The sequence below is a fragment of the Chinchilla lanigera genome, unplaced genomic scaffold (assembly GCF_000276665.1).
Source record: "Chinchilla lanigera isolate Chin_1 unplaced genomic scaffold, ChiLan1.0 scaffold00001, whole genome shotgun sequence".
Lineage (NCBI taxonomy): Eukaryota > Metazoa > Chordata > Mammalia > Rodentia > Chinchillidae > Chinchilla > Chinchilla lanigera.
The window spans coordinates 7,884,490-7,894,709 of NW_004955402.1; positions in this window are offsets into that span (position 1 = coordinate 7,884,490).

Consider the following 10,220-nt stretch of genomic DNA (forward strand, 5'->3'; position numbering starts at 1 on the left):
AAACAATATGTGAAATCCAATATAAACTTTAGAAGAGCAAGAACTTACTTTAGATAATTTTCAATTATATAAATGAAAACAAATATGATTTTTAAGCCATCCTGTATTTTTAATTGAATGGTAGTGGAATGAAGAATAATTTCTCATTGAAATTAGGAAGACTTGCCTAGAATTTGTGTAAATTCAGAAAGGAACCCTTCAATATAAAATTCCCAAAGAAATATGATTATGATGACTTCTCCTTAAGAAAAAGTTAAGTACTTCAAATTTATTGAGGTTTTATAGATTATAAATGCACAGTTTTCTTTCTAAACTTTAGGACATACTTTAGGAATTTTTAAATATTTTCTTGCTGGCTGAGGTATTGTCATGTTAGAGTTAATTTTTATTCTTGGATTATGCAAAGAAGCAGCTGACCTTGATTGCCGTTCCACTGATATTCATGTAATTTGCCGGGAAGAATAGCGATTAGTATTCAGAGGGCAATGTTGAGATCCTCCTGTCTGATGGCAGTGTTTTCAAGGAGAAGGATGCATTCAACAATCGGAGGTTCAGCGTTCTAAAGGTGGCCTTCAGCGATCCGTGTTCCATTCAGCTTCCGTGCAGCCTTTCCATGGCCAGGTTTAGTCAGATTTGAAAAAAAAAGTTAAAAAGAGTTTGAATTATGAAGTAATTGAAAGCACTATTTTAAATCAGTAGTGTACCCCACTCTTAAAAACAGACAGTAAAAATCATGAAAAAATGCCCATTCTGTGCTAAACAGATTTTATGCAAATGATCACAAGTGAAGAGATAATTCATTGTTGTCTTCTATTTAACTATGACCCCCACTGACTAAGTCTAGAACTTTGGATTTCCATTGATTCTGTGCTAAATTGCAGGAAGTGTATGTGAAAATGGTGAATAATTTCTATTATCTGGCATCCAAACCCACACTCATATGACACGGGCACTACACTCCCATTTTGCTGGGAGTTCTCCTTCAAATCAAATTGAAGGAAATAAAGTGTAACTTTCTGAAAAGGTTCAGATGATTGGAAAGATGTTTGAGGAGCGAGGAGGAGGGTAGTTGGGGGTGGTGAGTTGCATTTTGAATGAAGCGTTATTACAAAGGGTACAAAGCAGCGCGCTGACTGAGAAGTCAGGCGAGTCACAGCATAAAGCCCTTCGCTGGGCTTTGGGGAATATTTAAGAAGTAGCCTAACCTTTCACTGTCTGAGCTGAGGATAATGATGCTGGTGTTGGAGTGAGGGTGATTTAGTCCTGACATTTACTGCTCTATTGATCACCAGGGTTTATTTGGAAGACATGACTGACTTGGCAGTAGCTCACAGTTACTATGTGTAGATCTCTTAAGTTTACTAGCAAAACAATATACGGTCTCTTTACAGAGACCGCGTATCAGGTAGGGATGTCTGGGTTCTGCAGTGGTAGCGAATAACCCCAAATCTCAGCACCTTAGGTAGCTCTCATGCTGTTGCTTGGGTTGAGACTGATGAGCTGTGAAGCTTAGACAGAATGAACCATGCAGTCAGTGGCAGCAGAAGTCAAAGCAGCCGCTGGTAAAGGGCGCACGTTTCTCCTGGTGAAACAGGACATTTTGTTTCACTTGGGTACTCATCAGTAGGGTGAAAGGAATAATCCCAAATTCCACTGTCATTTGCCTAAGATATTATAGGAAGGGTTTGGAAATACAGTGGTAATGACTAAGAAACCTGTTTCTGACTGCCATACCTCCCCTATGTGATCTTTAGAGTTAGTTTCAACCTGAGATGCATTATATTGTCTGTCCCTTGGCAGTTTGGGTTTTTCTATCATGAAATGAAAGAGCATTCTTAATAATTCTGAGGCTCTAGGAAGTGATTTCACCTAAAGGAAAATAAACGATTTCACCTAAAGGACCCAGGGAAAGCAGATTTAGTTCTAGTCTTTGCCCTCTTGTCCCCTTTATACTAACTCCCTTTGTGGTCAATGTGAACCGAACACAACCTTCAGAGCTCTGAGACTGTCTTATTACCCTTTTTTTTTTTTTGGTGTCAGGAATCGAACTCATGACCTTACACTTGCCAGGCAGGTGCTTATGCCACTGAGCTGCATTCCCATGAGCTCTGAGCCTTCAAGGAGGTAAAGCAACTCAGGTCTTTGTCAGGCCATATTGTGAATATAGCCCCAAATTAGTTTATTACACACACGCAGTAAAAGTGCTGTGATGGTCTGAATTTTCTTGCATTGTTAAACGACACTGTCTATGGCCTTAACATCAGGTAGAATTCATGCGGATATAAGGCTTCAGGTAATTTGAACATGCGTGGATGTATTTGCATCCCAGATTTTCTAAAGTGACATCTCTGTGTTGTTGTCTTTCTGAACTGCACCAGTTTCCCTGGGAAGAAATTGATGTCACTTGATATTAGTTTCTGAACAGCACCAGTTTCTTTTGGATAGATATACATGTCTATAATTTCTTCACTTAGGATCAGGAGTTACAGTCTGATATGAGGGTATATTTGAGTTGACTAAATTTGATCCTGAGTATCCTTAAATATAAAATTAAATATTTTCCAAACAGAAACAGTTATACATATAGAATTTCCATTGCCGTTTCTTGTATTTTCTATTGTTTTCAGACATCTATTAAACTCTGTAACTTGTTAATATTTTATTACAATTTATTTTATTGTATATAAAAACAAGTGAGCAATCTTTTTTCAGTAAAAGAAAATGATACATATTTTTAAATAATTGAATATAGCAATGAACCAGTTCACCTCTCACAAAAGAAATTAAATAACTGTATAATCACCAACATTCTGCTAAAATAACTAGTGAGGTACATACATGATTCATATGATTTACCTTCAATAAATATTGAATGTTTTTTGTAACAATATTGAACAATATTTCTTATTTCTTATGGTAGATTTTTCCAGTTCACAAATAATTTCTTAAATATCTCTGTTGAGGTATAGTGTCTGAACCGTAAGATTGAATCACTGTAAACATACATTCAGGTTCAAATTCAGTTTAGGACATCATTATTACCGCCGAAATGTCCTGTTTCCGTTTGCAATCAATCACTGCTCACACCATCAACTGTAGGCGGCTACTGATGAGCTTCTCTTCTCTGAGGTTTTTAAATGAAATCATTAAATTTATGATTTACATGGAATCAGAATATGCAGCACTTAAGGTCTTTCAAGATTTATCCATCCTGTAGGATTGTTACTTTTTACTTGTTACTCAGTGATTGTGTTACTTTTTATGGCTTACTGATATTCCCATTTTATTTATCCATTCAGCAATTGATAGACATTTGAATGTTTTCAGTTTTTGGCTATTACAGATAATTGGGATGTGAATATTCATATAAAAGTCATTTGTGGACATACATTCTTATTTCTCTTGGGTAGATATCTAAGAGTGGAATTGTTTGGTTATATGACACATTTATACTTTAATTTTCTGAGAAAATTGCCAAACTATTGTATTTGCTCTCACATGCAAATTAGGAGGTTTCTAATTTCTCTACATCCTTGTCAACATTTGATATTATCTGTCTTTCTGAGTGTAGCTATTCTAGTGTTTGTGTAGAATGGTATCTCACTTTAGCTTGCATTTTTAAGCAGTTACTAATAACATTACATATCCTTTCATGTGTTTATGACCTATCCATATGTCTTCTTTGTTGAAATAGCTATTCAAGTATTTTGCCCAATTGGTTTTTGTGAAGTTGTTTTCTTGTTATGGAGTTGCAAGACTTTTTCTTTTTTAAATATATTCTGGATACAAATACTCAGTTATCATGGTTTGCAATTTTTTTTCCTAGTCTTTAGCTTGCCTTTTCATTTTCTAAGTGATATCATTTGAAGATCAAGAGTTTTAAATTTAGGGCTGAGGATATAGCTCAGTGGTGTAGTGCCTGCCTGGCAAACATAAGGTTGTGAATTCAATTCCTGGTACCGCCCCCTCCCCCAAAAGAAGAGTTTTACGTTTTGGATGAGGTACAATTTATTTCAATTTTCAATTCTTTCTGTCATTTTTGTACTTTAGTATTCTATCTTATTGTCTCTTAAATTTATTAGTTATAGTAGCTTTAAGATTTATATATATCCCAGGATTATCTATTTATGTAGTAATGTTATCTGCAACTCAGTGAGAGCAGAGAATGTTTAATTTGAGAAACGTAAATTAAAATAACACTGAGATTTCATCTCACCCCAGAAAATAGAAACTTTGATATTTAAAATTTTATATATATATATTTTAATACAAACATTAAAGCTACAAATCTTGTCTAGGCAACCCATCTAATCAATTTGATATGTTCTGTGTTTACTTTCATTCATTTCACAATATTTAAAAATTTTATTATCTTCTTGACCTACTGGTTACTTAAAATTGTATTATTTATTTTCCAAGCACTTAGGAGATTTCTATATTTCTCCCTTTCGTTGACTTGTAATTTAAATCCATTTATCTCAGAACACGTGCTTTGATTATTTCAGTCTATCTGAGAATATTGTATGAACATGGGTGTTCTTCTATTTTGGAGTGAAATGTTCCGTATACACCAACTAGATAAAACAGGATGGTAGTCTTCTATATTCTTACTGACTTTCTTTCTGTTTGTGTTACTGGGTTCCAGGGTGCTCTAGGGTCTTTTTAGAGACTCTTTCTAGTTGTCATTGTCCTGAACAAAGAATTGGGCAGGAAAGGAGGTAGCAAGCTTTTACATCTTTACAAGTAGGAAAAGAAATACACTCTGCAGAGTGCAGAGCAGGCTACCAAAAGAACTTACAGTGGTTGCCAGCTTAATATCAGCCGTATCCTCATTATGATCTTAGATCTAGGTCATTTTATCAAATATCTGCTTGATTTTGTCCCAGAAAAATTGAAGATAGCATTCTCTGATTGGCCCAGGTGTGGGCCTTGGGAACTGTTCTGTGTGTGTGTCCTGGATCTCCATGATTGACAGGTCATGCCCACTTTCCCAGCCCACTGGCCATGCCCTAATCTCCTGCCTCAGTTGTTCTATCAATTAAAGACAGATAAGTATAAAAATTTAAAACTATAATTTTCAAATTGTCTCACTTTTTAGCCATCTCATTTTGCTTAAAAATATTTTCAGGGTTTGTTATTAAGTTGACACATATTTATATTAAGATCTTGCGAGGTATTGACTCATGATCACAAAAGATTCATTCTTTTTCTACTTCTTCATGTTGGAACTATCTGTATCTTTGAAGGTTATTTCTTATACAAAGCATATAGGTGGATCGTATCCTTTTATTTCCTTAATTGAGTTTGTCAATCTCTTAATTGAATTGTTTGTAGTTCATCACATTTAATGTAATTTTGTAGTGTCAAATTTACATATGTCATTTTGTTTTTTACATATTTCTTGTCTTTTTTTTTGTTAACTCTGTTGTTACTCTACTGCCTTCTTTGTTCAGTAAGAATTCTTAAAATTCCATTACATTTTCTCAGTTGATTTTTATGTCATCCAAACTCCGGGTTTGTTTCATTATTCTGAATTTTTTGTCTTTGTGTGACGTGTTTTATTTGTGCTGTGAAATTTAATCTTTTTAGCATGGCTTTATGATTTTAATTCTCAGTTTTAAAATTTAACTTAAAATTTTTATCCTGACTTCAATTGGACTGCCATAGAGTGTTTAAGTATATATAATTTAGAGGTCAACCAATAATATGGACAGATATGCTCAAATATTCCTAACCAGTAAAATTTCACACCCAGTCAGCATCATTGTGATTTGGCGGGGGGGATATTCAAAGTTTTTTCTAGGTCTTTAGACTCCTATGACTTTTAATTTTGGACTGGATCAGTTGGGACTTTCTCCTGCATGTATGTAGCAGTTTCTTAGTCAGCAAGGGATGTGGGAAAGTTGCATAACCTGTCTATTCTTATTTTCAGGTTTTCCCTGTTAAATCTCTGACAGACCCACTTCTTGTCCAATTCAGGCTGCCAGTTTAGGTTAGAAAATTTGCAGGCTTTCGTAGCATGCCACTTTTAGCTGACAGGATTACAGGTTCCTTCCTGTTCCCACACAGTTGATGTTACACCCGCTCAGGTGAATAAATGCTCTTTTAAAAGAAGAGTTTCATGGGGTAAAGCTACTGTTTTTACCAACTGAGCAAGGTAGGGGCTGGAGAGTTGAGGAGAAATCTCTAGGCAAGAAGTCCATTGACTGTCAGAGCTCTTACCCAAAGTTTCAGTAATATTTCATGGAGAACATCTTTCTAATTTGAAGTCTGGTTTTGATTGTTTTCAAGTTTATTATTATTACTATTATTATTATGTGTGCATGTGTGTGTGTGTGTGTGTGTGTGTGTGTGTGTGTGTGAGCACATGCAGAGGATTCATCAACTGTCTCTCATTACTGTCAGCCCCCTTCTTGTTTGTTAAAAATTTTTTTTAAGATGGTAGCATACTTTTAAAAAGATTTTTAACAAGATTTTAAAACTTGTTTTCAGATAGTAACCTTGTTAAAAAGTAGTAGAAGTAGATCCCACTGTCACTGGGTTGGCATAAACTTTGATAGAACGAAATTTATTGCATACAAATGCCACAAAGGTGGTTTTATACTTAAAATTAAGAATGACACACGGTCATGCTAAGGGACCCAAGTTGGGCTCAAACGTGCATACCTCCTGCCTCAACCTTTCAGAGTGCCAGCTTTACAGGCATGTACTATTCTTTCCAGTTTTTGGGGTCCTGAGGATCTTTCCAAAGAATTCTTTCTTGATGCCCTGAACAAAGAATTGGACAAGACATGCAAAAAAAGAAAAAGATAATGAAGGTTTACATTTATTGAAGGCATGGGAAAGGAGTACACTCTGTAGAGTGAGAGCTCTGGCCTTTGAGAGAATTTTACAGTGGCCAGGAGGTTAAGGGTGCAGATATTTTGTATCTCTCATTCCTCAGCCTGACACTGGATCTAGGTCATGCTGTCAAAAGCTCTCTTGATTTTGCACCAGATGTAAATGAAGAATTGAAGAAAACACTTTCTGATTGGTCCCAGGTGAAGGGCTTGGGAACTGGGTTCTGTGGATGTGTTCTGGGTCCCTGTGATTGACAGGCCATGCCCATTTGTCCAGCCAGTTTGCCATATTTAATCCTAATCCTAATCTCCTAATCTCTGTATCCTAATCGCCTCACTATTGCTCGTGGCTAGGTTCTCAAAATGTTTTTTAAAAACCAGAGTAGGGACCACACGGTATATATGATGCAGAGAGTTTGCAAAATTGCCTTGAATATTCCTATTTACCTTTTAGAAAACCTCATCTAAATCAAGCCTAGAAATCTTAAAACTGAATGAACAGAAAATAGCATCAGGCAAGAAAAAGAGCTAAGGTATTTCCTGCCTTTCTTCCCTAAACAGTGAACTCCCTCAGGGGAACAAGATGGCGACTGAGGTGAACAAGATGGCAGCTGATCTTCCATAGAGGTGCTCAGCACACACCACGAAGGGCAACTTTTTATAAATGGTGCTGGGGAAACTGGATACCTGTATGTGGAAGAGTGAGGCTAGACCCTTATCTCTCATTAGTTACAAGGGTCAGTTCAAAGTGGGTTAAGGACTTACATGTAAGTCTTGAAATTGAAACTACTAGCTGGAAACATAAGGGAGATGCTGCAGACATTGGGCAAAGACTTCTTTTTTTAAGTTGACCTCAAAATCACAGGAAACAAAAGCAAAAACAAACAAAAGGGATTTCCTGTTTTTTTTTTTTTTTTTTTCACAGCAAAGGACACATTAATCAGAGTGCAGACACAGCCTACAGAATGGGAGCAAATACTTGCAATCTAAACTTCTGATAAGGAGTTGATAGCTAAAACTCCAAAAACTCAATAGCAAAAAGACAAATTGATTAAAAAATGAACAAAGGATCTCAGACATTTTTCAAAAAAAGACTTAGAAATGGCAACAAGGTACATGAAAAAATGCTCAGCATCACTAATTATCAGAGAAATGCAAATCAAAACAATGACATACAGTACCACCTCCTGTTGTAGAAGTGGCTATTTCCAAAAAGACCACAGATAACAAGTGTTGGAGCAGATACTTGGAAAAGAGAGCCCTTGCATATTGTTTGAGGCAAAGCAAATCAGTACAGCTATTATGGAAACAGTATGGAGGTCCCTCAAAAAATAGAACTACTGGGCTGAGATGGAATCTCAGTGTGGCTTTAATTTGCATTTCTCGAATAACTAATGATGTTGAACATTTAAACCCCTACATTGTCTTTAAGTATATATACGATTAAATAAGACAGGTAATGAAGAAATCATGTCTCACACACACACACACACACACACACACACACACACACAAATGAGTTCACACATATCTTCTATAGAAGGAAGATTTTTTTAAAAGTGAATTTTATCCATCTTCATTAGATTAACAAAAAAGGTAATATTTAGCATAATTCCTAGTGAAGTTTAATTGATAACTTGATGGTACCTCATAACTTAGAATAGCCTAAAAATTACTATTATTTTCTGAACTTAAACATTGCTTATTAGCTCATAGAATGTCTAATTTTTAAGTAAGAAATTTAGTATCAGCACTCACAATCTTGGCAGTGAATTTTTTCTTTTAAAAAGCATTAATTTTCAAATGGACTGATGGGAGAAAACTTGATGCTATTTTCTAGGATTTCATTTAGAAATACGCTCTTCACAAGACGTTATTGATCAACTTGCTTTAGATTTGGAATAACCTTTGAATATGGTCTTGTCACTTCAAATGTTAAATCTGTCTGTCAATATTCTCTGTTCACTGGAAGGTATTTATACTTGCTGAGTAATGTATGTATATACAACTTCATTTGAAGAAACTATATGAAATTGTCCATATTTGGCCATTTATGACCTGCAAAAATTGCAATTTTATTTAATCCAGAACACATTAATGATGAGGTAGGTCAGTTTTGTTTGGGCCTCTGAGGTTTTCCCTTGGCCTTATTCAAAGGTGGAAATGTCCTTCCTCACCCCTGCTTCCTTTGTGTCTTCTCTTTCTTCCAAACCCTTCTCTCACATGCATTTTGCCTTAGAGATAACTTGTGCTTCCTTAGGTGTACACACCTTTAAGTTATACCATTCATTTATGATCCCATGATACAAAAAACAAAGCAAACATAGCGTTCAAGTACTGCATATGAACGCTCATATCCTGTGTGCACTTTAAAATCATCTTCTCTACTGAAGTTCTCTTATTTAAATATTTGAACCAGTACTTTCTCTGGGAGGTTGCATGTTCCTTGATGGAACGTGTTTTATGAATTCTATCTGCACAGGAGCTACCATGGTAGGATTAGCCAAGATCTTTGAGCGCCTTAACGGAATATACCAGCAATGTGTGTACAGAGTCAACACAGGAGGCTTAGAGGAGGCAGAGAAAGAGGGATATACAATTCTAAGTCCCTAAAATATAGAATCTGTGAAATCTAGTTGAGACAAGTGAAATGACTTGAGAATGTACACACATGGAAAGTCTTTTTGGATGAAAATATTTTTGAAACTATCTTAAGGCTCAGTGAGCTAAGAAGACAGAGCTTATAGTAAGGCAGAGAAAAGAGGAGATGGTGTTTCTTTTATGAAAAACTCAGTCCAGTTGAACTGGAAAAGAAGTTCTTGTCTGGTAAACTCACTGGCCCCCTCGGCGCTGTTCATTACAGCAGTTGTCCAAGCAGGAGGACCCGCTGCTTGCAGCACAGGTTGGAACCCCGTGGGTATCAGGCGCTTGGCAGGAGGTAAATGGTCACAATTCGTGTTCCCACTCCCTGGAGGTCTGAGGGACGTGCTCATCGATTCGCTCTGGAAGAGGCCCGAGGCCATGGGGTCAGAATAATGCCCTTGGAAGTTTGTGGTTTTCTTGTTGAGAATTGAAATTTAAAAGACGTTCGTGGAAGCACAGCCTTGACTGTGAGAGGTGGAAGATCAATATAAAGCTTGATCTGATTTGAAGACTTTCTGGTGTTCTCAGTTTTGCTATTTTTGAATTTGTACCAGGGAAACTTCATTAGATTTCTTGCTAGAAGAAATAATATATAAAATGATAGGTATAAAAGTGTGTGTAGTATACTGGAAATGAAATTGTGGGTTGGATGATGAGTTTAAATTCTAGTTTCGTTTCTTCTTAGTAACTCTGCATTTAGGTGCCAATCAATGTCTCCGAACTTTCACTTTCATTTAC